The sequence below is a fragment of the Leptonychotes weddellii genome, chromosome 12 (assembly GCF_054177405.1).
Source record: "Leptonychotes weddellii isolate Sample4059 chromosome 12, ASM5417740v2, whole genome shotgun sequence".
NCBI classification, from domain to species: Eukaryota; Metazoa; Chordata; class Mammalia; order Carnivora; family Phocidae; genus Leptonychotes; species Leptonychotes weddellii.
The window spans coordinates 45,382,141-45,408,720 of record NC_138380.1 but is presented as its reverse complement, the minus strand read 5'-3'; the positions used below and the strand labels follow the sequence as shown (position 1 = coordinate 45,408,720).

General features: G+C 43.1%; 2 long non-coding RNA genes across 5 annotated transcripts in view; one reads left to right on the top strand and one right to left on the bottom strand.

Annotated features, from left to right (window-relative positions):
- LOC115940323 (uncharacterized) overlaps positions 1-21,066 on the bottom strand; it is a 33,548-nt gene extending 12,482 nt beyond the window's left edge. For 2 of the 4 annotated variants that reach the window (XR_014139286.1, XR_014139289.1), the window contains exon 1: positions 20,762-21,063. This is a non-coding gene — a long non-coding RNA (uncharacterized LOC115940323). Of the gene's footprint in view, positions 1-12; positions 136-20,761 lie in introns of all 4 variants that reach the window. The other 2 variants (XR_014139290.1, XR_014139287.1) reach the window with 2 other exon arrangements.
- LOC115937609 (uncharacterized) overlaps positions 1-26,580 on the top strand; it is a 438,489-nt gene that overhangs the window by 369,496 nt on the left and 42,413 nt on the right. The window lies entirely within an intron of this gene.

Sequence of the window (26,580 nt, the reverse complement as noted above, 5' to 3'; positions counted from 1 at the left end):
GAGAGGCCCTACCTCCATCCCCACGTCTGTAGTTGGTCAGGAAGCCCTGCTTGGTGATCACAGCTGCTTTCTTCCATGACCCTGTCCATGGTCCCCCTACTCTCTGCCCTCAGCTCAGCTGGGTAGGTTCTTTGTCTGTGGGATGACAAAACCTTCCATCACATGCTCTGCGTGCTTCATGGCCTTGCCCTTAATGGGTTGCCTCAATTTCCCTTTGCCAGGGATCATCTATCTGAATTCTATATGATATCATTATCTTCCATCTTTTTGATATGAGGATGTGTGCTTACCCGCCTCTGTAGCTTGCATAGAAAGGCAGATACACACTGAAATTTAAAACCTTAAGAAAGGTACACAAGTGAAGTATCGTTAGCTAAAATAAAACATTGTTGCCAAAAAGTCGAACTTGAATCTGGTCAAACTTCCAGATTTAACTAATAATTTACCAGAAATTCAGGGAAAAGGGACCTGATATTGTTAATAAATTGGAGAGAGAGAGAGAGAGAAGTTGAGATTTAAAGACTGAAAGAGACTTAAGAGACACATCAAACTATTGCCATGTATAGACCTTATTTGAGTTCTGATTAAACCAAAAACCTCTTCCATCTCATTAGAAGGTGAATATTCAGTAACTTACTTTTTGTGTTTAATAATTTAAAGGAAAGTTTATAAGAATAGATTGTTATTGGTTAAATATCAATGGTAGAATTTTTAAAAATATAGCATTATAGGCAGAATGAATAAAAATATCCACTTCAAATCACAAATGTATTTTTGTTACAAAACAGTAAAATAGAGTGTTCAATAATACGACTTTTAAGCATAAAAATACTTTCTATTAGGATGAAATTATGAAAGATGAGTAGAAAATAAATGAATTATGAAAACTTAGGAAAATAAAGAAATATAAAATTTCAAGAGTTTCTTTCTATATTAAAAAAAAAAAGTAGTAAGCTGGGTATCACCTGCTCTGGTTCTTAGATTCTGTGGATACATTTAAAAGGATAATGTAGGGGCACCTGGGTGGCTCAGTCAGTTAAGTGTCCGACTCTTGATTTTGACTCAGGTCATGATCTCAGGGTCCTGGGATCGAGCCCCATGTCTGGCCCTGGGCTCAGCAGAGAGTCTGCTTGGGACTCTCTCGCTCCCTCTGCCCCTCCCCCACCCACACGTGTGTGTGTGTGTGTGTGTGTGTGTGTGTGTGCGTGTGTGTATGTGTATGTGTGCGTGCTCTCTCTCTCAATAAATAAATAAGTAAAATCTTAAAAAAAAAAGGATAATGTAACAGTTTTGTTTTTTAATGTCAATATTTAAAACATGCCAGACATTATGTCCTCTGTAACTGCTATAATTTGGGATGAAACTATTTAGATGCCTGCCTAACAGTGTGACAAGGGTACACAAGTTTCAAAATTCTTTCAGGGGAGACACAAGCGCAAGAGTTTGAAAAGCCCCCATGAAATCCACCACTCTTCACCCTGTTTGAATAGGAACTCCTTCTCACACACAGCACTTCTCTGCAGTGTTCAGAACGCATTGCGGGAAGCCCCCCTGCAATACCCTCCACGGCCTTTGCCTGTGGCCCTGCGGCGGCAGATGTCTGCTTCTCAAGGTCAGTCATTCATCCCTTCACTTACTGAATGTTACTCGGGCAGGTACTCCGTTCAAAAGCCTGTGCCGGATCCTCGGGAAATAACCTCTGGAATCACATTCAGTGTTAAATTCTTTATTTAAGTCCTTCTGTGACTGAGGCTAACACCGACTAAATTGTTCCACTCCAGCCTGACTCTGCTGGATGAAAATAGTGAGACAGACGCATGCAGTGTCCTCCTGAAAACAGAAACGATCTTAGGAGAGCCTCACACAAGCATTAGATGTACACGAAAAAAAAGAGTATTTCGGAAGGCGGGTCAGTGTTACAAAAATTGAATTCTCCTCTTAATTAAAATGATTTCTTGGTTCTCTGGCAGGACCCCTGAAAAGGTGAACTAAAAGCCAATTCATGAGGAGGTCCATGTCAGAAAATATCTCCTTATTACTGGTGGAAAAGAACACATGCACACACACTCAAGTAAGACAAGCGATGAGTCACATCAATATTCCAGATCTGTCCTCCATGCCCCCAGACTTTGCAAATGCTCTGAAGATTATGTGTACATGGAGTTCTGATCTGGAGATGATTTACCTGCTGCAGGCTGACCAGCTCTGTTGAACAGAGTCAGCTATATTTTTGGGGGCTTAGAAGATGACATTAATATTGCCCATATTTATCATGGAGAGGAGACACAGAGTTGCAAGCTGCATTTCTGAGACGTGAGGGCTCAGTCATGTGTGTGTGCTGTTTTCCGGTGGTTGTGTTAAACCCGGCAAGCTATTTTTTACTCTCGGTTATGTATTTATATGCACCTGCCTTCCTTAACCTACACACACACTCATTTGCACACCCTTGCACACTTCAGTGTGATTCTTGCACACAGCTATCCCTTCTTTGATTATTCAAAGAAAAAAACCCCTGGGGATAAAAACTCACTATTCCTTCCTGAACAACACACGAGGCCTGACTCCTCTGGGGGTAGATGGGTGGGATGCCGTCTGCAATCTAGTTTTTTGCTTCTTTGTGTTTTGTTTGGTTTTCAGCAATCAGAGAGCCGGCCCCTGTCCTTGCACAGTGATTACTTAAAGCATCAAAAAGAGATCTGATCCACTGTTCTCAGAAGCTGACTCTAGGCATCATAGAACCCGAGGATTTCTGCTTGTCTCCTTTATTTACTCATCCTTTCAACAAATATTTATTGACCACCTATAATATACAAAGCCCTGGGCCAAGTGGGGGGCAGAATTATGTGTATTCCATAGATTCTGAGCCATGCATTTTTCAACATCTTATTGTCTCTGAATTTGGGCTGTTTCCATGGCAATGCCTTTTTGCTCAGTGGCACCCAAACGATTCCATGTCCTCTGACCAATGGCCTCTTAGATTTGACGGGAAACTACATTGTCCGCGACTTCCCTGCTTTCACCGAAAGGAGAAATACGCATAACAGGAGAAGGTAAAACTCCCAAATTGGCAGACTTTCCACTTATCAGCTCTTGCAGCAAAAAAAAAAAAGAAGTCTTAGATGCTTGTGTGATTTGAAGGTGATCTGTGTGTTTCATTTACTCACGCTCTCCATGGCCTTAGAAACAGATCATAACTGAGTATGGATTATCTATTGTGATTCTGTGGTTCTTAAATTCACAAATGACTTTTTTATGGCTGTAGAGTGAGTGTGTGTGTGTGGGGGGGTGTAGTGCTTTCTACCAAGAAACTTATTCGGCAATTGATTTTTGATCCATTGTTGAAGCCATAATTTGAGGAGACGGTTTCTTAGGATACATCGATAGCATGTCAGTAGAAACTAGGTAGCATTATTTTTAACAGAGCAAAAGAAAGGTTTTTCTGTTAATACTATTCATTCAAACGTTTTTCGAGTCCCTGTGATGGGTCTGGCACCACAAAGCACTGTTAGGGGACAGAAACAAACGGGATACTACTTTTGCCTTCACAAGACTTATAGTCTAAAAGAAAAGGAAAATCTGTAAACTACGAATGGTCACATAAGGGAGAATAAAATGAGTCAGGTAATCAAGACTCAGGGATGCCTACATGAGATCTGTATCATTTCACAGCAGTACACTGACTTTCAAATATAACAAAATGAAGGTAGTTCCATTTCCTCTGAAACGTGGCTACATCAGAGACAAAGACCCCAGGGGGAGCTGAGAACAATGTCCCAAAGCAGCCCTTCCATGGTTGATACAGAGGCAGCTCCCTTCCATAAGGGAGGGGTGGCGAGGACTATTTATTTTGGAAACTTCATTGTCAGCCCAATTCTTTGTGCTTCCTAGAACTGCTGTCATGACTTTCTACCCAATGATAGGTCTTACCAGTAATGAATTTATGCCCTGCCTCTCATCCCAAGAACCTTGTCCTCTTTCTTCCCTGCTCAGCTTCTCCTTGACCCTCCCAATGCTCTCAATCCCTTGCAGAATCCTTCAATCTCCTCATATAATGCCACCTTTCCTTTTGTTGAACTCCAAGCTCTTCCCGGCAGGAACTGAGCCTGTGTGACACAGAGTAGACCCTAAAAAGAAATGTTGCTGTATCAAGGAGGAAAGAAAGGAAGAGAAAGAAGAGAAGACAACCTCTCTTCTTGACTCTGTGAGTTTACTAACCTGAGGGGAATTTGGGACTGGCCACAAGCAGGACACGGTAGCTTGGACAGCAGAGTAAGTCCCCTCTGGGCTTCCCTCCTAGAAATATCTGGGAGCAGTGGATCTCAACCAAAACTTGTGCCCCCAGCACATGTGACAGTTGATTTTTCACATGAATGACAGATGGTTTGGGACCTAGTCAACTCACCTGGAATCCCCAGAGTGTTGACTTTCAAGTCACTTTTCTCTCTTGGTGTACAAGTGATTAAAAGTGAAGTGAGGGAAAAAGATAATATTGAATCCACTCTCACTTATGGGGAGAAAGGCAGGTCACTTGCAAATTTTGCTGTTTTATTGTTAGTAAAGGATTTCTTGAGACGAACTGGTTTGTAGACATCCCAGCACCACCAGCAGCCCCTTCCCCAGCACACTTCCCACCAGGTCTTACCTGCCTCCCCCCTACCCCAGGGCAGACACGGAAGACAGAACCCAAAGCAGCAGGAACTCTTCCCTCACCCAGTATCCAAAAATGGTATCCAGCTTTCTTCTTTTAACTCCTAAAATATCGATAAACCTGTCAACAAGAGGTTGACAGGTTTATTGATATTACCAGTTTAAAGAGAAGATCACCCATTCTAAATATGTTCATCTCACTGAAAAATAAGACACAAAACCCTTTATTTCCAGTACGCTCAGGTTTAGGCTACTTGATTTGTAAACCATCAGATCCTTTAATAATTCTGGGGAAGTGAACTGGCTCATAGCCCTTCACCAGTGATGTGGAGGTGCTCACGTTACAGTCTCATTTTCCCATCCTTCTCAGCCATGGGCTTCCTCACCCATATACCACACCGTGGTGCTCACTAGATAGATAGGGTTGCCAGATTCAGCAAGTAAAAGTACACAGTTCCCGGCTAAATTCAAATATCAGTTAAACAACAAATAATTTTGTAGTATGTGTATGCCTTATGCAAATTTGGGACATACGCATACTAAAAATTATTTGTTGTTCATCTGAAATTTGAATTGACCTGAGCATTTGTATTTTATCTGGCAATCTTATCACCAGAGACCATTGCTTGGGATTCACCAAACACTTTTATATCCACCATTTCTTCTGAGCAAAGGGATTGGAAGTAATAGGTACCAGTAATGGTAGCAGCTCAATCATTGGGCAGTCTATTGAAGGAGAAGGATGTGGAGACTTCCTAGCATCGCAGAAATCCCATATGGGCACAGGTCCAACTTGCCTGTGAGAAAGAAGACCAGTCATAGTGATAAGGGAGAAGGGAGACAGTGGGCAAGGAGGTAACAGATCAAAGGGGGGGCAGAGCATCTTCCAGGGACCACAGCAGACACGATGTGCCGGGCTACCCAGAGTGTCACGCCAGGAAAAGCCGACTCTGTCCAGTCCTGGTTCCTCCCTGCTGAGTCTCCAAGGAAAGTGGAGAACATGACAGAGCTTTGGAAACCATAATATTCAGACAGAAGACCTCAACTGATTTTCAGCTTTCTTCCCTTTGCATCTTGGCCCAGGACTTTGACACAAGTTCTCATAAAGGCTTGGCAAATATCTATAGGTGGGAAATGGTTGTAGGTACCTTGATAAGCTCAAAGAAACAGTTAAATCTGAGTGTGGATCATTTAATCACAGTATCTGGAATATATAAACATGGCACGTATTATCTCCACCCCCCCCCTTTTTTGTGGCCTCAAAATTTGATCCAAGTCTGGGAGTTAAAAAGTCCCATTTTGTGTAATCAGGTTCTGGTTGAACATGATTGCTGAATTATTTTAAATTGAAGACACATGTCTGGAGGCTGAGCTGTGTGTATTATTTCAGGATGGCGTCCATTAGGTCTTATCCACAGGGGCTATCTTCAACTTTTGCCACATTCAATGCATTCTTTATACATCAGTATTTGCAAAATGGTGAATCATATATAAGGGAAAATTGGAGGGAATATGGTACTCGTTAAAGGGTGATTTTTTGAAATTATCTTGAATGCATTATTCAGACCCGCTTCTAGTCTCCCCTGCTAAGGGTCCCAGTGCTGATTGGAAATTTTCTGGCGGGGGGTGGGGGCGGAAAGAAAGAATATTTTAAAGACAATAACAATGCATAAATAAACAAAACCCTGCAGTTGTGCAAGACCCTTTTGCAAGGCTACATCTTTGAAAACTTTACAACTGAATCAACATTTACTTTAACTCCTTGTCAGCCCCCAACACTTGAAGTGTCTTAATTGCAGACCTAAATTGTTGCCACAGCCGTGGGCTTTTTCCCTTTGAATGGAGGTGTCCCTGAACTGAGACTTTTGTCAGACTTCACTTCACAAGGGCAGACAGTTGATTTTATAAATTGTTGCATCATGTCAAGGGTTCATGAAGGACTTGAAGGTCGCTGGCTCTCCATAAGGAGCCGTGGGGCTGAGGGAAACCCCAATGCTGAATCAGTCTCTCCCAACGTGCCCCCACCCCCAGAGACGTCCACCGTACTAAGAGCTGGGGCATCTGCTGTGTGGTTGTTGGTTTTCACTGCTTTAGTGAGGTATAATTCCCACACCCTAGAACTCCCTCATTCAGAGTATACAGCTCAATGATGAGCAAATTTACAGACCTGCGTACCCATCACCACAACCTAATTTTAGAACATTTCCGTCATCCTTCAAAAGAAACCTTGTGTCCATTTGCAGTCATTCTTCATACTCACCTCCAGCCTTTAGCAATCACTAAGCTACTTTCTGTTTCTACAGATTCACCTTTTCTGGATGTTTCATATAAATGGAACCATATAATATGTGGGGGGGGTTTTGTTTTTTGTTTTTTTCTGTCTGGCTTCTCTCACTTGGCATACCTTTTTGAGGCTCACCCATATTGTAGTATATATTAGTACTTTGTCTTTATTGCTGAAAAATACTCCATCATATAGATACACCGCATCTTTGTTCACCCAGTCCTCATGACATGTCTGTCATAAATTGGCAGACATTTATTTGGGTTGCTTCTACGTTTAGGCCACTATGAAAAATGCCGCTGTGAATGTCCATGTACAAACAGGCATTTTAAAATGAATTTGGAAAACATAAAATAACGTAAAATGAATTTGAATGATTGTTAGTGTCATCCACAGTAAACTCTAAGTTGGATTTACTTTTCATTTATTTAAGGGGTTACCCATGCTTTTGTTCAGGCCACCTTTTGGAACATTCCAGAACAAAGTAGGCTCCCGAGTACTTTAAGAAATTTTTATCAGAGTGAGAACCTTAGTAATTCCAGGGCATGAAGTGGTTAAGAAAAAGAAAAAAAATCTGGAAATTTCGAGACTAAAAGCCACCCTCAGATTGGCCTCAACTCCTTCCGTGCCAGGCATAACCTGGAGTTTAAAGAACTCAGAGCCACACATGCCGGTCACACAGACCTTCCTTCTGGCAGCCTCAGCGCACACTGCCTGATTTCTGAAAGTCCTGCTGACTTAAATAACGTGGAGGCTACTCAGGGAGAAGTGAAGTTGGAAGTGGCAGGGAGGTGAACAGGTCATAACACGGGAACGGAGTTGTCAGGCTTTGTTTATTTTCATGCCTTCTAAGGCTTCAGCAACTGATAGGAGACACTGGTAATTCTGTCATCGAAGAATGAGCGTTGCACACGACGGGGAAGCCGCTCTATCGAAAAGTGCCCTTGCGAGTTGCTCCCCAATCACCCACGTAGAGCCGTGAAAGACCCATGTCAGGAGAAATCCCTTTCCAGGAATCATCATAGAAAGCAGGCATATAAAAAGCCAAATGGTTTCTAGAATGTGGTACTGATCAAAGTCAAGCCCAGCATTCTTGTCCTGGCATGTCGCTAACCTTCTCTGTGGCCTTGACCAGGTCGCTAACCTCGCTGGGCCCTGGTTTTCTCATTGTAAAACGAACGAGTTGACACCCTGATTCTTGCCTACGGTTTTTTTTCTCCATTCAATATTCTGTTTCTCTGGCAACTTTGAAAACTTATACTTTTGAAACCCACATTTAAAAAGTTAAACCAGTATTATCATCCTGTTAGCAATCAACTTACTGATGTCAAGAGACACGATCTGGAATGCCAACTGGTGAATAATTAGCATTTGGAACACAATTTTTTTGAATGCCACACAGAGTCCCAGGGGCACTCCAACACTATATGCAGATAGGAAAATTGTTGTTGATTTTTCAACATATTCTCCTGCAAGTCGTTTAGCTTCTTTTGTGTCAGAGTTGGGAATTAAACCAACATTTTAGGGCTTCCAGACCTTTATTGTATCAATTAATCCGGATTGCCTGGGAGCAAAGAAAATAATCATTCAAGGGCTTGTGTGAAATAATCCACCATAAAAAAAAAAAAAAAAAAAAACCTCTGACTCACTGGCCAAAAAAAGCCATTTTCCCCCCTTGTTTTTTGTTTTCCAGTTTCGGCTCTTATTGGAATGGTGAGATCTTGCTGGAGAAAGGGGTTGGAGGGAGTTTCGTTTCAACAATAGGTGGTAAGACTATATTCTCCCAAGAAGGAAGAATGTTCCCTGCTGAGAAGAATGCCAGCCAGTCTTTTACCCCTTCTTCCTTGGTGGCCTGTGGTCTGTCTCTCACCTAGGAAGCAACGTGACATCTCCTGCCCAGCCTCTCAGACACACAGCCAGCTGTTGAAGGTTGACACTGCTTTCGTTAGGACTTTCAAGTACATCTCTTAATGGGAGCAGCAGTCTCTGTCCACTTCCCTATGGCGAGGACCCACCATGGGGCTTACAGGGTCTCCTGTCCTTTCAACTGCTCCATACAGAGCATTCCAGGGCCCTGGCATTCTGACTGTTCTTCAAAGCCAGTGATCAGCCCTGTAGTGAAAGAAATCTGGGGACAGATGGCATGAAATTGAAATCACATCATCACTAGCTTCTCCCAAATGCTGGCCTATTACTTTGGCGAAGCTCCACAAAGCTCCGTGGCACTCATGCTGATCTGATGGAGGCCTGCATCTTGAATGTGGATGCCTGAACATCAGGGCTGGTAGAGAGGGGGCCCATCAAAGAGGAAATTGCATTAATGTCGTGTGGTCCCTCCACAGCCCTCAGAACCACATGTGCATTTGAAGAAGTCCACACGCCACCAAACAAATGAAGAGGTCTCTTTTCACTTATAGACCCATCTGTTGTTGAAGAACAACCCCATAGCAGGGAGAAGCCGTTCTGTGTTGGTAAGGGAGCCCAGTCCTTGAGATAAAGACGGCTGTAAAGGTTTGTTTTGGTTTGGTTTTCCGATTTTCGTCTTTGAATTCAGCTGAAAGGTAATCTGGTGAGGCCGTCTGAAGCCAAGTGCACAGCATGGCGGGGAGACCCTGACTTTCTCTTTGGATTTGCTCTGGATGGAATAGCAAATCATCAGGGGAGGAGAACAAATCGAGAGGAGGAGGAAGGGCCCTGGTGCACCCTGGAGGGATGGTGGGGATTTACAGAGAAACCTACGCTGTGCTGGTCTCACTCCTTCCAGTCGCCAAACTTTCATCCATGCGCCCAACAGTGTATGGAAGCAATCAGGACGCTTTGGTTGCTAGCAACTCCTAGCCCGATGGTATTAGTTTATTTTTATGGTGAAGAATTATACTTCCTCCTCTCTTAAATATTGCAAAACAGTATGAATATTGTATAAGTCTATAAACATAAAAGTATTTTAAGTGGCATATTACATTTCTTCCAATTTTTACTCAAAAAAGCAAACGCAATTATTAAGAGATTAATATCTTTTTCTACCCCAGTGTCATTCCAAAAGGAGGGATAAAAGCAGGGGATTTGAGGTTTGATGATTTGTATTTAAAAATCCCTGCCTCTCCACCTATTACTTGGAGGATTAAAAAAAGTCTGAACCTCAGTATTCTTATTTATAAAAATCAGCATAATAACAATAATTATTATGATGATGATGGCAACTTTAAATGATTATTATGAAAATGAAATGCTTTTTAAACTGTAGTTATTTATTATTATCTGTAGGAGGATTAAAAAACCCAGTAAATTCACCGAAGCATCTGGAAAAGGTCTGTCTTTGGTACAGGCTTGTCATTAGCATGAGATGCAGAGAAAAACTCTGAAAATACCGAGATGAACACTGAGCTGGTTTGAACAATTTCCTTGTCTGCAGTTCTCCTTCCGATCATGTCTCCAGGACATCCTCGCTTCTCTAGATACTTCTCTGTGCTTCGTAAACGGGGAGATAGTGCTGTCAAAGAATTCCAAATCATGTCAGAGAAAATAACCCTGCCATCTCGCATCTCTTCCAACACCCTTTCCTTGGAGATCAGACACATTTTCCTGGCAAGATGTTCATTATTCAGATGTTGCTTTGCAATTTCCTTCAACTCCTGCTCTCCTGCAGGTTAAACTATGCCTTTCTTTCAGGATATAGGGAAAACTTTGAAGAATGAGAAATTGGAGTCAATTGTGGATAAAGTTCTGGAATAGTACCAGCAAAAATAGAGTTTGCAATATCGTCTTCATCGCGGTTGATTGCAAATGATTCATCACTTTCTCACTCATGTTATTGTAAAAAATACTGGAGTCCTGAATTTCTAAATTAATGAAACCCCTTATCGACAACACACTCTTCGTTTAATAACTTATTCCTGACACAGACCCATTGTAGGAACATCTATTGATCACATGCTTAAATGGATCACAGTACTGCATTTCTACCCATGGGGTCCAAATTACCCACGCCTCTGTCGGTCGGCAGTATCCTGAGGTTTTCTTTGGTTAATTCACAGGGAGAAGCTGGGAAAGATGGGACAGGAGACAAGCAGTATGATGCTCAACAGAAAGGGGCCCTGAGTTTGGACAAAAGGAGTCTGAGGTGGCACGTTATTTAAAGAACTATATCTTTTTAAGGTTACACACTGCCAAAAATCCATATGAAAAGTACAGTCTCTGGATTGAGTTGGGCGTCATATGGATAAAGTAACAAGATGCTCTTAAAATCTTTCATTTTCATCTGGATGTTATAGAGACAAGCAGTTGCTTTTGCAATCCTGCTAGCAAAGCATTCTGAAGCTTTTCCGAAGGGGGATAGTCAGGGATACTTTTGAAATGTTAAGAAAGATCCCTTGTCTAAGATAAAAACAAATACAAAACTTTGCCCAACAATTACAGGCATTTCATGGATTGCCTGGATTTCCTATGACAAATACCCGAAGTACTTCTCTATCTCCTGAATTTACTCCCTTCTTAGCTACTTTTCACATGAATTATGGACATGTTAACAATGGAGAATCTCCTGACAAAAAAAGCCATATGTCATAAAGAGTCTGATATTCTTTATGCGAGCGATAGTATTGATAATTAGTATGGTTGTATGTGATAAATAGTAACTTTTTGTTTCCAAAGCTTTTTTAGCCCCAAATACACAGCAGACAACAAAGACATCACCCTCTATTACCTTTTAAATGTTATCAGTTTAATACAAAAGAAATCTATTTTCTGGAAATGATTCCCCAATTCTTTGCTTTCCAGAAAGGATCTATGTCTTTGTATCCATCCGTTTATTTCACTGTCGGTCACCAATGTAACAAACTCTTTCAGAGAGAAAAAACAGGTAAAATCAGCTTGGGAGAACAATACCAGTTAGAGAAATCCCAGATAAAGAACGAAACTAAAGCATAAAATAATTCCTTTCTGTAGCAAATGATTCCGGGCTAAATCTCTTCCATAAGAAACAAATTTTCCATGCAAATGAAACCTGGGTTTTATTTTTAAAGTATAGTGTTCTATTATTTTTGAATAATGAAAGGAGATGTAATATGCCAGCATTTCTTCCCCATTTTATTGAGAATTAAGATATAGCAAAACTCTTTTATAACATACGTCAAAAGCCCAGAAAGATCTTTTAAATTTGATCAAAGGTTTTCACTTAAATAAATAAACTTTTTGAAAGATGTTATCTTATTCTGGAGTGAATAGTTGCATAAATCCATACTCCTCTTTGTTAACAATTTTAAAAAGTATTTCTTAGTGTAAAAAAACAAAAGCATCTCACAGCCAATTTAAACGTCGAGAATTAATTTCAAACAACCAAAAATTATAAAAAGGCATATGTTGGTTTTCATTTTCACCAAGTAAATTATGATATTGAAAATACCTAGGTCAAGGGATTTCCTCATGCCACAAAGCCTCCTGTGTTATTTACCGAAGAACCAAAAAAGAAAATAATTACATTTGGGCAGATTATATAGGCGAGAATATTGTTTAATTGTACTTTAAATGAAGTCTCCAAGGTGGCTGCTTTATATAAGAAAAGAACCCACAAACATAAATTTTATAAGTGGGCTGTTCTGTGTTTGTGGAGGGAATGTTTCCTTTTCAGAATTACACATACATAAAAATCATGCGTCTCCGCTGGTGAAAGACCAGTAAACGTTGATGTGTTCTGTAAAAACTTAAATGCTGGAGGCCAATACTCACAAAATTTAATGATCTTTCTGCTAATAAAAGCCAACTTCTTAAAAAAAAAAGCAAGGAAAAGAAACAATACACATTCTAAGTGTAGTATTTCCAAATTTCGTAGAATGGAGTGTGTGAAATCACCTACTTTATATTTTTAGTTTGCTCATGTTTTTAAGGTCAATTCTATTCACAGAAATAAACGGGCGTGTGAAATAAATACAGATGTGCCTGGGTCATCTTGTCATGCCTTGCTTTGAAGGAAACCAGTTCTTATTGATAAAATGACAACAAGGTAAAATAAGAATGAGGCTGGTTTTTTAAAGCAAAACAAACAAACAAAAAGAGGTGGGGAGGACAAAGCCCCATAACAACCCACTTTCTTTTATATATGTTTGCCATTAAATTCAGGGATTTTATGCACTGGGTGCTTGATCAATATCCACCATGGACACCTTACCGGTGCGTTGTATGCTAAGTTTCTCTTTCATTATTTGGAACTCAGCACATTATCTCTTAGAATCGAATATTCCACTGGGTGGTAGGATTCCCTGGCTGGCTCACAAAATTCAGAGTAACCCACAATTTAGCTTGCTCTATGTACGAGTAGTGTTCACGTGGTTGTCAGGTGAAACAATTTCTATAGAAAAACTCATTCTCCAAACCATCTCAGGGTTTCAGTACTCCCACCATGCGGGCCTAGGAGTGGCTGGGGGGAAAGGGAGGAGGGAGAGACACAATGGTTAATTTTGATGACTATGAACTCTTAAACTCTCTAGGATTGTCTAAGAAGATAAAATCATGACTCTCCTACAAATATAAAAAGAACTTGTGTCAAAGATTTTTTTTTTTAACTCATTAGTTAATGAGGGAACAAGTAAGATGTTGCCATCGGGTCAAAATTCAAGGAATCACACATATATGGGCAATAAGGTATGCCGAGATAAATGTACATAGAACGGCAAAAGGGTCTATCCATACAGAGAGCAATGACCAACTACATTCTACCAGGCACGAGTAATTTGCATTTCTATAGAGAAGACTCATTTTCATTATCACCAGTTTTCTACAACTCGTAGAATTATTAAAAAAAAAAAAAAGCTGGAAAACAATGAAAAGTGGAGATCAATGCACAGATGCATCAGAAAGGACACGCAGCAACTTCTCTTCCATCTGCCACAAAGTATTTGACGATTTTTCCTGACACTGTGTGTAACATCAGAGTCTGTCCAGGTCAGTCATAGTCCTGGTACTGTGAATTGGGTAAGAAATACTGAGTTCCAGACAGCAATCCCCCCACTGTCTATTGATAAAGTCCATACCAGGGCTGCCCGACAGAAACACAACGCAAGCCACCAACGCAGCCGTGTATGTCATCTTCTATTTGCTGGTAGCCCCTTCAGGGGAGGGCCACCCTACGCCGTATTTAAAAAAGAAAAAGAGCCAGTTACAATTAATTTTAGTAAAACGTTTAATAAATGTATGCAATTATATCATTTCAACATGTAACATATAAAAGAATTAATAAGGTACTTTATCTTCTTTTTTTCTTTTCCTTATAGTGACAAACTTTCAAAAGCCCGGGTGTATTTTACACTCACAGCACATCTTAATTCAAAGTAGTCACATTTCAGAGGCTTTACTAGCCACGTGTGGCCAGTGGCCAACCAGACAGCACAGGTCTGTATAAATCAAACATGCATGAGCGAAGTTTTGCATTTTTCAAAATGTTAATTAAAACGTTTAGGTCTATCTCAGCCCTTGCTAGCCCCACACCATTATCTTTAAGGTAGCCGGGTTCTCGGATTTCCTCATTTTGGAATGAAGCACGATCAGTGCTAGGGGAAATGATCATTTGAAGTGGTTGTCTAGTGTAGCCCCGTGAATTTTCTCATTAGCAGCTTGTACTGTTGTTTTTTCTGGGGGAGACAGTGCTCACCCCTGTGACGTGAGACAGAGAGCGATGAGCACACAGGGACACAGCGATAACCACAATAATAAACATAATATCGCTTTGCCTGTCACCTGAGTGTGAGAGTGCCCGTCAAAGAAATTAACTGTTTTATTTTCTTATCACCCTTGTGAGGTAGAGAGGAGGGATGTTAACTAAGCCCTAAGGTGTAGCCACCTCAGCATCTTGTCTGTTGTATAGACCTCCGCTGGGCACAAATCGATCCCATTCAGAGTTCTGCCTCCCGAAGCAGGAGAGGCCCCTCTCCACGGCCTCCTGGAGGCTGCCGCAGGACGGCATCGTGCCAGGTTGGGTAGGAGCAAGAAGGAGATAGAGGGGGGCCCCTGGCTCTCTGTGGAGCCACAGCAGGGATGGTGTGGGGAACGTCCCTCTTTAAACCGACATGTTCAAAATCCCTATATTTATTTACTGCTTTTTATTGAGACTTCTCCCCACAGGGATTTCTGAGAAAAGAATGAAAGTCCCAGGGTCAGACAACCCACTGGGATCCCTCATAAAAAACTTTATTTCAGATAGTTCTGAAGTAACACTTGGAATTCTTCCTTTACTAGTATAGTCTGGTGTTTTATATAATCTGAGCCAGGAGAATAAGCCATGGGGCTCTGTATGTGTGTGTGTGTATGTGAGAGAGAGAGAGAGAGAGAGAGAGAGGGAGAGAGAGATAGAGAGACAGCCAGAGACAGAGGGAGGGAGCAACAATGAGAGAGAGAAAAGCCAAAGCCTGCCCTGAGACCCAAGACATTTCCCCCTTCCCCATTTTCTTAGGACCCGAGGGACTAGACTCAGTGCCCAGTGGCCTACAGATTGCCTTTCAGTCCCCACCCCCACCCCAGCCCCTACCTTCTCTTGAACTTTCAGAAGAGCCTGCAAGTCATTCTGCCCCCCACCCGTCCAATCAACCATTTTGTCTCTGGTGGCTGCCATTTGCAATCGTCACCTCCCTCGCATGAATGGCACTTTTACCACCGGGGTGACAGTCATCCCATTCAACTGGCAGTGTTCGTCTGTATTTAACATTAGCTGCTTAATAGTAACCTATTGAAGCTCTAGGCCCTATAATGTTTGAATAAGGAGGGGCAGCGTTCAGAAGAGACGACATGTGCTGAATTCAAGAAGGGGGCTATTGCTTTCCTACTATAAACAGAATTGATTATAAAACCAGAACCCAGAAAGGGCTCCTCACCCTTCATTCTGGCGTGAGGGGGTTTCGTTTCTCTGCAAGGCCTTCTCTGAGTGCTGGCTTCTCCAGGTTTTCACCGCATTCCAGGGAGGGAGATAGAAACCAAAGCAAACAAAGTGCCCCCAAAGGACCCTCTCCTCCCTCCAAAAAGCTTCTATTTTTAATTCTCTGCAGCTTTTAAAACAGTTGAATGGGGAGGTTTCAACAGCCTGTGGTGGAAGAGAATTCCTGCTTTCTCTAAGGACGCCCACTTTAGATAATCCCAGCTGGCCACGGGACCCCAGGGCCTGGGCTGGGCCAACGGGTTTTCTTGGCAGTTCCTTTTCAGCACATTCTGTCATCACAAAGTAACTCGTAACAACTGTGTTGTCCTCCCCCCAAAGAAGTAGAAAGCATGTTTTGAGCCGCTTGCTCACTGCAGGCAAAACGTACCTACTTGTCCCCTGAGCTCTAACGCTAAAAACACGTTTCACCAGAGCCTGGGATGTCAGAGGGGCGCTTGACTTGCAACCAGGGATCCGTAAGCTCTCGGTGGGGCTTCTCATTCGCCCCACAGCTGCGCCGCAAGGTGGGTGACAAAAGGCAAGCCCCTCTTTGTCAGGTGGGGAAAGGCGGCAGACCCACGGAACCCAGCAAGGGGGTTCCCAGACACGTGTGGAGGATGTGAGCAGCAGAAGTGAACGTTCCTTGCGTGGCTCTGTCTGGTTTGGGGCTTCGGGGCCACTCTGTCCAGAACACACGTCCCAGGGTGCCATCCGTAGGCATCAGATGAGTGTTGTTGCGCCCGTGCCCCGATCCCCAGTCGTCTGCTCTGCTGCCCCTCTGGTCCCGGGGCCGGGGGACCACGGGAAGCCCAGAATCTCCTCGGCTGTCCTCTCCATGATCCCAGGCTGCCTGCATCTGCAGGGCACACTCTCAAACGGACGTATCTAAGGCAGTTGGCTGTAGAAGGTCCTAGACCCAAATAACCTCTCAGGGTTCTTAAGGACAGGACTTGAAGGGTGGCAGGGAAGCGCCAGATTAGCCGCGGGCATGAAGGTGACGAGAAGGGCTTCAACCGAGTGGAGAATTAGACAGCCCAGATTTCAAAGTTCTCTCTGCCTCCTAATGTTACAGCCATTAAACCAAGAATTTAAATCCTTCGCCAGAATGCTCTATTTCCTAATACAGATTTCTTACTTGGCAAAAGACTGCTTATAAATGTCTCCTCCTCTTCTCTCCAGCTTTCAGAGCTCAACCAAAGCCCATTTTATATTAAATAAGGAACAAAGCAGTAGGAACCAAGAGAACTAATGTGTCAGGCTCATCCCCTGCCCATTATTTCATCTCAGCTCTGAATCCAACGAAGCCCTATTAGTAAGTCAGCCCTGAACTTGCTGCAGAAACTGGGGGCCATCTGGAGCATATGTTTTCAATTCATTTACACTTGACTCATCAAACCAGGCTGCCTTTTTAAAAAGAGCTATTTGATGTTTCAGGAATTATTTCCACCTTTTAAAAGAAACCTAGAGTCTTTTCTCCGTCCACCACGGGAAGCTGCAGAATGCTAGAAGAATAGAAACTCAAACGCAGGAAGGTTCAGGGACGGTTCAAAACTCAAAGCCATGAATTTAGAGAGGGTTCAAAAGTTGGCAAAGTGAACCCTCTCATCCCTGCCCACAAATAATAAATAACAATCACAACAAGGAAGAGGAGAAAGGGGGAAAGCCACTGGAAGGCCATAAGTTCTCCTGTCCTCAGCCTTACAGCTCTCTCCAGTAAAGCAGGGCTTCTTCAGAGGACCTCGATGCTGCTGCCGCCTGCAGGGAGCTGCGCTTGTCTTCCGTCGTAAATTACCTGGCCGAGGCTAAGCTTTCCGCCGGGTCCACCAGACAGGCAGCTCTGCAAGACCCATCAACCGGCGCTGGGCTGCTTAAATTATCCTTCATCTGGCTGTGACATCTGAAAAGCTAGAGGGAGACCGATCACCCCCGATCTGACCTTCCCATACCGCTAGGGTTTTCTTTCTTATAAAGGACTGCACCCCCAGAAACAGACACGGCGGCGTCCTATATGCAAGCAGAACTAGGGGGAGGAAATAGAGCTTTCTATACGCACGTCCCAACAAACAGTACGACGTTTTCAGACTCGTCCACGCTAAACTAAAGATGTCTTTTTTTTTTTTTTTCATTGAGATGTGACCCTTGGTCCTTTCCCCCAGGGACTCAGCCATCCTGATGCTTCCGATCACGAAGTAAGGACGCGAGGGAGGGCTGGAGGGAGATTTAAGTTTCCCTTCATTTGCCCTGTGCCATCAACAGCCTCGCTGCGGCTTTCCAACCATATTCGGATGGCTAGCACACAGACGGCCACGTGGCCGCAACCATCCTCGACTTCGGGAGTAAATGGCAGCAATGCCTTGAAATGTGATCAAGCCTTGAGAGCAGGTACCAGGCCAAGAGAAAGAACTCTTCTCCGTAAACAGTTCCACAGTAAATCAGAAACCCTTTTCTTCCATATGTCACTTGACATGTTTAATTTGTCTGCTCTGACAGAACTGTGGCCGGCAGAGCGGACCATTGGTGAAATCAGAGCAGGCCTTTGTGAAGACGGGCGGGCCAGCAGGCGTGGAAGGGCACGCGGAGGGTCCCCGTGGTGGGCATCGTGCATACATGCCCGTGGGCTAGCTCCGTGTGACAGGGTACGAGAGCCAGGAACGGAGATTTCCGGCCTTACAGGTTTGCAAACACATCAAGCCAACGGGCAGACACAGGATCAGTCACATCGTCCAAGAAATTTAACTTTGTTCTTTCTTCTCCTGCTTCTCCTTGGAATTCTGCCTTTGTCATAAATGCGAGGAAATAACATAGATCCCTTCATTTTCGTTTCAGCTTTTTACTTCTGGAACACAAAGATTTACACCAGAGACGGGAAAAATGTACTCTCTCCAATGTCTGCACCTCCTCAAGGGGGAAGCCAGTGGATTTATTAGCATCAGGTTGGTTAACCTTGGATCTGGTCGTACAATTTGTTGTGGAAGGAAGAGCTCTTTACCTGGAGGAGGAACCCACCTTGATCTGGCCAACAAAATGGCTTTTGAATACCTACACTTTATTTATTTAGGAAGAAGGATCCTGGTTACTAGCTACGAAGCTGAATTCTCCCTTCCCTGAGCCAGTTGGGATGCCCTATTATCATGGCATCGAAGAAGAGATTATCTTCACTTCTGAATCTATATGGGAAGTAGACCATTTATTCCTATCTTGTGAAGTTGGAACAATTTCTCCCCACTGTTGCAGATGAGTAAATTGAGACTTGGACAGAGATCAAGTCATTACCCCAAAGCTACCTAGTGGCAAGACCCGCATTCAATCTGCCACTGGTGATATACATGTACCTTAATTCTTTATTTTTGCCCATTTCCTCTTTTCTATTTTAATATAAGGAAAGTCTAACACACACACATGAAAATGCATAAATATTCAGTTCTACAAATTCAGCATCTGGATCAAGAAACAGATCACTTCCAACCCACAAGCCTCCCTCGTGCCCTCCTTCATGACTCACCCCCTTCAACAATTATACTCCTTTTCCCTGTTTGTGCCAGGGACCCAGGGTGGGGGATATCATATTTGGTTATGAGCACATGCTGTGGAAGCAGCCTTCCTGGGCTGAAATCCTGCCATACCTTTTACAAGTCACTTAACTTCTCTGTCTCAGTTTTCTCAACTTTAAAACGAGGGGATTCACAGAACTACCTCACAAGGTCATGGTGGAGGTGAAATGCTATAGTACATCTAAAGAGCTTAGATCAAGATAAATAGAAAAGCTCAGGGCAAACCTTCGGGAAGCACCAGCTACTATTATTGCCGGAACATTAGTTCCCACTCTCAGAGACTGTCCACGGGAGACTAGGAAGATCCGATACTAGAGCAAGGGAGAAGAGGACAGAGGAATTCCAAGCAAGCACGTGCTGGATGTCAACAGAAGAAATAAACCCATCTCTAGTTTGGGGAGAGGATTCAAGCCGAACAGGATGAGGAAGAGCTAAACCAGACAGCTTTCCAGTTGCCCAGAATCAAGTGTTCTGAGTAAAACTATTACTTGAAACGTGCTGCTTTATACCTGTGAAAAGCACCTGCCAGGGAGAAGTAGGCACACACGCTGTTCCAGATCATCCATGAGCTTCCCGTGACCCTCACCGTCTAGAATTCAATGGGTACTTTAAAATTTCCTACAGCAGAAAGAAATGTGCATGGAGTCTTTTCTACCCAATTCACAGTTTAGTTCCTGGCATAACTTTTTCAGTAAAATAGATCCAGGCATTTTTCCACAGCACATTTTTTAATATTTTTGCACCACTTGAAATTTTTTTTTTTACCCATTAATTTAGAACTTCTCAAAATTCTCTGCAGTGTAAATCAAAAGGAAACAGCTTGTTTAAAGCATAGGTTCTGAGAAACCAGAAGCCTTGGGAAAATAAAAACACAAGATTGAGAACTTGCCAGGCAAATTTCCTTTTTTTTCCCCAGCCCAAAAGAAGGCACTTACTGCAACATCTACATATTTAATGAAATACTTAATCAAATTATCAAAGTTAAAAAAGAAAAGAGAGAGAATAATAAAAACATATTTCAAGTAATACTAAGAATGACAAGCATATAATAGCAATTTGAACCACGAGTTGACTACAATAAAGCATTAGCACAGTTTAGGTTCCCAATAAGTATGACAAAGATCGAGGCCTGATACACTGATTTGTTCAGTTAGGACTGGGTTCAGGAAAACTCAAAATGGATTAGAAAAGAGGCTCAAGCTTGAGTCCTCTCTCCCTCCCCCACCCCCCTTCACCCTCACCCTCCCTCTCTTGCCTCTGGTTTTCCTTTTCATATTTGATTGTGAGATAAGCACACCAGAGATAACTATTAAACTCTACCACTGTGCACTCTCCAGTCCTGATAGATCTTTGCAAGGCCATAGAGATAATGTTACTTACAGAGCTTTTCAACAGCGTGGCCATGTTGCCGGCCAGGCCCTCTGTCTGATGGGAACAGAACGCTTCCTTCCTGGGTGGCTGGCTGGGCTGGAACAGTACATGATGTTCAAGATAAGACAACGGAAGTTCCGAGCACTGAGCTTGTGTGGTTTAACCAAATGAGGTAAAACAAGAAATGGAAGGACAGTGAGAAGCTGCCTTATATGCAGCCTCGTGTCAGAGCCGGTGTGGGGATTTGGAATCGGACAGCATCTCCCTCAGTCCTGGTGGGATGGCCTTGTCCCTGCTCCTCAGCTCTGCAAATAGAAATACGAGATGAAGCAGCTTTGTTACCTTTTAGGGATGTTGAAAATACCAAAGAGATCATTGTAAAGTGATTCTTAATGCCCTTGAACTTGCTTTGAAAGGTAAAGTAAATTGAATTTATAATTTCTAGTCCGGCAGCTGAAGAGTATGTCCACCCATTTCTAAAACCAGGGATTACTGTTTGATCCCTTAGAATCCTCCAACACTTTAAACAATTGCACTCACTCAGAACAGAATGCTGGCTGTCATGGCAACCGTGGCCACTGGCTTCCAGACGTTGACCCCAGCTACCCCAACCATGGCCCACATGACCAACTGTCTGTCCAGAAGAAGCTCTCATCACCACCACCTTCTTCTGAACTTTGGGTTCCTCATCTGTAAAATGCGGGTGATAGCAGTATTAGTTCCTGCCTCATGGGGGTATTTCTGCTCAACCTGCTGCAACCTACAGGTGAGCAGGGTGATAGACGTACCTGGCCACAGCTGGCTCTGTGACCCTCAGCAGGTCACTCCACTCTCTGGCTGTCCATTTCCTCATCTGTAAAATGGGAAGAAGAAGACCTACCTCATAGTAAATTCAATGGCATGTAACTCTTGTTTTGATTTGGCTTCTCTCATTTTGACTCACGTTTTCAGTCTCTCTCTTGTTTGTGGACATCTGACAGGAGCCAGTGATGCCCCTGGCTTCATCCTCAGCTCCCTTCCATGGACACAACTTAGATTCTCCCCTTATTGGTCAAGGGGCTCACACCAACTCAGGTCCCACCTACCTGGCTAGAGCTCACCTGGGCCTGATCAGGGGAAGGTGGGGTGGGGATGTGGACTGACCCCCGTCAGGAAGCCATTGCTAAATAAACAATGGGATCTCCTCAGCCCCTAGACTCTCCTCCTTGACTCATTCCTTATGCTGTCTTCTGGGACGGTGCCCTTTGCCTGGTTTTTCAGGTATTCCTCTCAGTAAACCATTTTTGAGCACAAACACCAATACAGATGTATAGGTTTATACATTATACACATCCAATGTTCTGCTGATATGTTTTGTGCATTCCAAAAACACACCAGCAGTTCCAAAAGGCCAAGAGCAGGCCACCGGCCAGAGTGAGCACCCATTCTCAGCACAGGAGCATCACCCCAAGTCAGGTCAGCTCTGCGGGTGAGTGTCCTGTGTCGTCAAGCAGGGCACCTGCTCAGAAGGGTCCCTGGCTTGGTTAAATCACAGATGTCACCATCTTGAAATTCTTAAAATTTTTATCCTTGAACTTGTGTGGTCCCATGGGACAAGGGAGCATGCATGTGAGCAGAGGAGGCATGCACAATATGGGTGTCCCCCATTCCTTGCTTCCCTATTCCCACATGGCTTTTGGCAATGCCTCACGGGCCCAGCATTCTGGCGGGCCCAGCATGTGTTGGTGTTTAACGAGACTCAAACAGAGTATAAGGTAAGGGTGTTATGGAAGCCATCTGCTTCCAGAGTGTGGTAGAATGTGCACATTTCAAGAAGTGAAATAAAAACAATTGAGTTAGTTTTGTGAAGTGTTTCCACTGTTCTGGTAAGAATTAAATTCGTATGCATGTATGCAGTATGAAAAACAAATTGCATAATTTCAGTGATTTTGCAGACAAGTTAAGTGCTCTTCTATCCCCCATTTAAAATTGGCATTCCATGATATAAAGATAAATGGTATAATTCATGCTAATAATTTAAAATTTTAATTTTTGTTTACTTAAAATGACATCAGACAGCAAATAAAAAAGACCATGACAAGTTAAGAAAGAGACTGTGAAGAAAAGAACCTTTTTTCTATTTTAGTACCTTTAGTGCCCTTTCTTTCTTGCTCTTGGAATGACCAACTTTGCCTCCAGTCCCCTGACCCATGTCCAAATGACGAACCTATCTCTATCCAGAGTGAGTTCACCCTACTCCCCTCTCTCACTGGAAGAAAGAGAAGATTCTGCCTCCGTTTTGCCCCAGGAAGAGTTCTGTCTTCTCAAGACCACGGTTCATACATCCAGTTGCTTTCATGCTTCATATTTCATTCATTCAACAGATATTTGTGTATTTATATACTTAAAATAATGAGATGGTAAGTATTCGCCCAAGAGAATAAGTACTTCTCCCACCCTGTTTTTGACACAGCGGAAACTTCCTGCCGCAATGGAAAGATCTCAGTTCGGAAGAATATTGCTAAGAAACTCAGGGACTGAGCCCTAAGTGAACCACCTCTTGGCATTCTTCACCCACACCCAGGAGCCAATGATTTCCAGAAGTGGCCATTGCAAAGAATTCATAGGAACATGGGTCACTGTGTCAAGGATCATGTCAAGACGAGAAGGTCACCAGTTCCAAATATTTCAGAGGTGAAAAGGTCATTTTTATAAACACCGTATCCTTCACATTCAGCACACCAAGGTATGTGCTTTGTCACAGTTTGGTGGGCCACCAGCTGTCACCGACAGAGCCTCCGTCCAAATGAAATTTCTCCGTCTTCACCAGCCAGATGTCACTCTCACATCTTGGTTGACAGCTTCTTCCAGGAGTGGACACGGATCGGGCTTTTGCCTGTGGAATTGACTGAGTGGTTCAGAAATGGTAGTCCAGGGACCTCTGGGGCTTCTTGAGATCCTTCCAGGGGGTTCATCCTGTTAAAATTATTTTCATATAATACTGGAATGTTATTTGCCTTTTTCACTTTCATTCTCTCATGAGTTTACACTGTCTCTTTCTAGAAGCTATAGGACATGAAGATTTCATTGCTCTGATAGCTAATGAATGGAATGGGGTATTCTTGTATTTCAAAGATTTCTCCATTTTAATTTCCAGTACAGCTAATATTTATAAATGTCAGCTCTCTTAGGTCATCAATAATTTGGGGTCCTAAGTCCAGAACGTTTGAAAAAGGCTGGACTAAGTGAAGTTAGGAATCTACCACCTTTTCCATTTCTCCAAAGACGGATCTACTCTCTCCTTCCTGAGATAATTCTTTCTCACAGAGCCAGCAGTTTCCAGCGATCCTTATAACCCACTAAGGAGATTGCCATGTCAATGACCAACGAGCAGATGAGGATAATTCAGCCTTGGTCACTTTGGCAAGCAGAATACTGAAGGTGGAGGGCTCTGCAGAGAGACTCTTCACGTGGCACAAGCCACGAACTATGTTTTATGTGAGCAAGGGGATTGAAAATGTCTTTGAAGAAAAAACAGTCCAGTATATATTAATTTTTAAAGTTCGCTTAAAGAGTATAACTGGGTTTCCCCAAACCATAAATTAACTAATTAATTAATTAATTAACAAGTTAGATAAATTGCATCCAACAGAGCATATCCCTGGAAAAGGAAATCTCTACTACTCCCTAAAGAATGTCTTACACACACACACACACACACACACACACAGAGGAAACCTGTCATGGACACATATGGTATTTAATCCATACCTATTACAGAGCAACAATGATTTTATCTTTTCATGAACTGTGAGTCATTCTGCCCTAGAGAGGGCTTTCGGAGCTTCATAAATATTGATCATACGTCCTAAATTCTAACAGGCAGTTTCCTCAAATATGAATGATACTTCTCAACTTCACTCTTTATTCTCCATATTCAGTCACAGTGTTGACCACCATGGAGGGAAAAGACATGCCATGTAGACGGAGACTCCTGGTAACTGAAGCTGAGCCACTTCGAATTCCAAGTCTATCTGTCTACCTTCCTTCCTTCCTTCCTTCCTTCCATTCATTCATTCATTCATAACCATTCCTGAACAATGAGCCAGGAATTGTGCTGGGCCCTAAGAGCAATGACAAATAAAGCAAAATGTGCCCTCAAAAGAGCTCACTTCTCCTGGATGTTGAATAGAATTTGTTCTAAAATTGATCTCAGTGGCCTTTAAAGTGACACATGTGAAGAAAACATTAGAACTTCTGATTTGTTATCTTGTGTATGTTTTCTACTATAAATAATATATTAGTTTAGCAGCACATGCGTATATTATAAATTAAAATGTACAACCACTGAAAGTGAGCACCCCCCTAAATTTTTACTGACAGGGTGTTGCAATTCAGAAAGGTTAGGGACACGGCTTGAACAGGCCTTGCTAGGCCTTCTTTTTTAAAAAAAGAGTCAGTCTGTGGTCATCATGAACACATCGTTGGCTGTTCAGCAGCTGCCTAGGAGTTCATCATAAAATTAGTATATGCTCTTAGCTGGTTGGTCTGTAAGGGAATTAAGAGATGATAGACTAGATCTTTTCTTTTGTGGAAGCAGCAAGACCCAGAGCAGTAACTGACTTGCCTAAGCCCTATCCCAATTTGGTGAAGGAGTTAGCAATGTTTTTAAAAGTGTGATTCTGAGTCACCATCACAGTGGGAGAGGCCTCGTGGAAATGCAGGATGCTGACCCGAGGATCTGGACGTTTTGGATCCGAATCTCCAGAGCCAGGGCCCCCAGGCTCCAGGCTCTGAGTTTACAACAAGCTCCCCGGGAGATCCCGGAGCGCTCTGGGGGCTGCAGGAGTGGAAGGTGGAGACCTGGCCAAGGTTCCCGAGCTCCCAGCACCAGGCTCTCTCCTCCAGGCAGGTTGTCTGCTTTTAGAGCAGGAACTAAGGTGTTCAGGAACAGATGTGCAGTGCGGTTTGACCCGAAATAAATGGCTGTGGGTTGCTGATTTTGCTAATTCTGGGACTGTTTCTCAGGGGCTTGTTTTTATCTCTTCCTTTGATGTCAGGCTGTTTGCCATCATTTCTTACTGCCTTCAGTGTGATCACTGCTAATCTCTCTTCCCTCCTTCCTCGTCCCCCCTCTACCTTTCTGCTTTTAATTTGTTGTGGGCTGGGAGTCTACATAAATGGGATTGTTAGGAGTGTGTGTTAATTAAGAGTCAATTAGACATAGTTAAGTGCATTGCTTTGTGACTGGTGTTTCCGGGGCTGCAAGCCTGCTTTGCTTCCTTCCTGCTTCTCAACTGAGTTCCAGAAGGCAGAGGTTGGGGGACGCCTGACCTCTGGATAAGTGGGGCACTAGGATATTTACTTTCTTGTCACATTTCACTGCTGTCAAAGCTCAGAGAGGCTGACCGGCCCCTGGAGGACCAGTGTGCTTAATGATTCAGGACACCTGGGTCTGACCCGCCCCCCCTCCTATGTTTCTCTGGGCTCAGAGTGATTTACAGGCAGAGGGGATGGGATCCAGGAGGCAGGAGGAACGGCGGCCTCTCCAGGGTGGACCAGGAAGTAGGTATCGACTCCTCTGAGAAACACACTAATTTCCAGTTCAAGAAGGGTCTAGGTCTGTCCCCCTTTACTAGCTGCTGGGGAATGTCAGCCATGACACCCACAAGGGTAAATCTCACAGGGGTTTGTGGGGGTGGGGGGCACATCTCTAGCCTAGAAAGCACAATCGATATATTTAACACTCAAGTTCATCCCATGCGAAAATACTGCTGTATTTTTTTAAGACCTTCAGTGGATAACAATATCTGCAGAGGCTAAACTTTGTCTGTGATGCCACTGTTAAA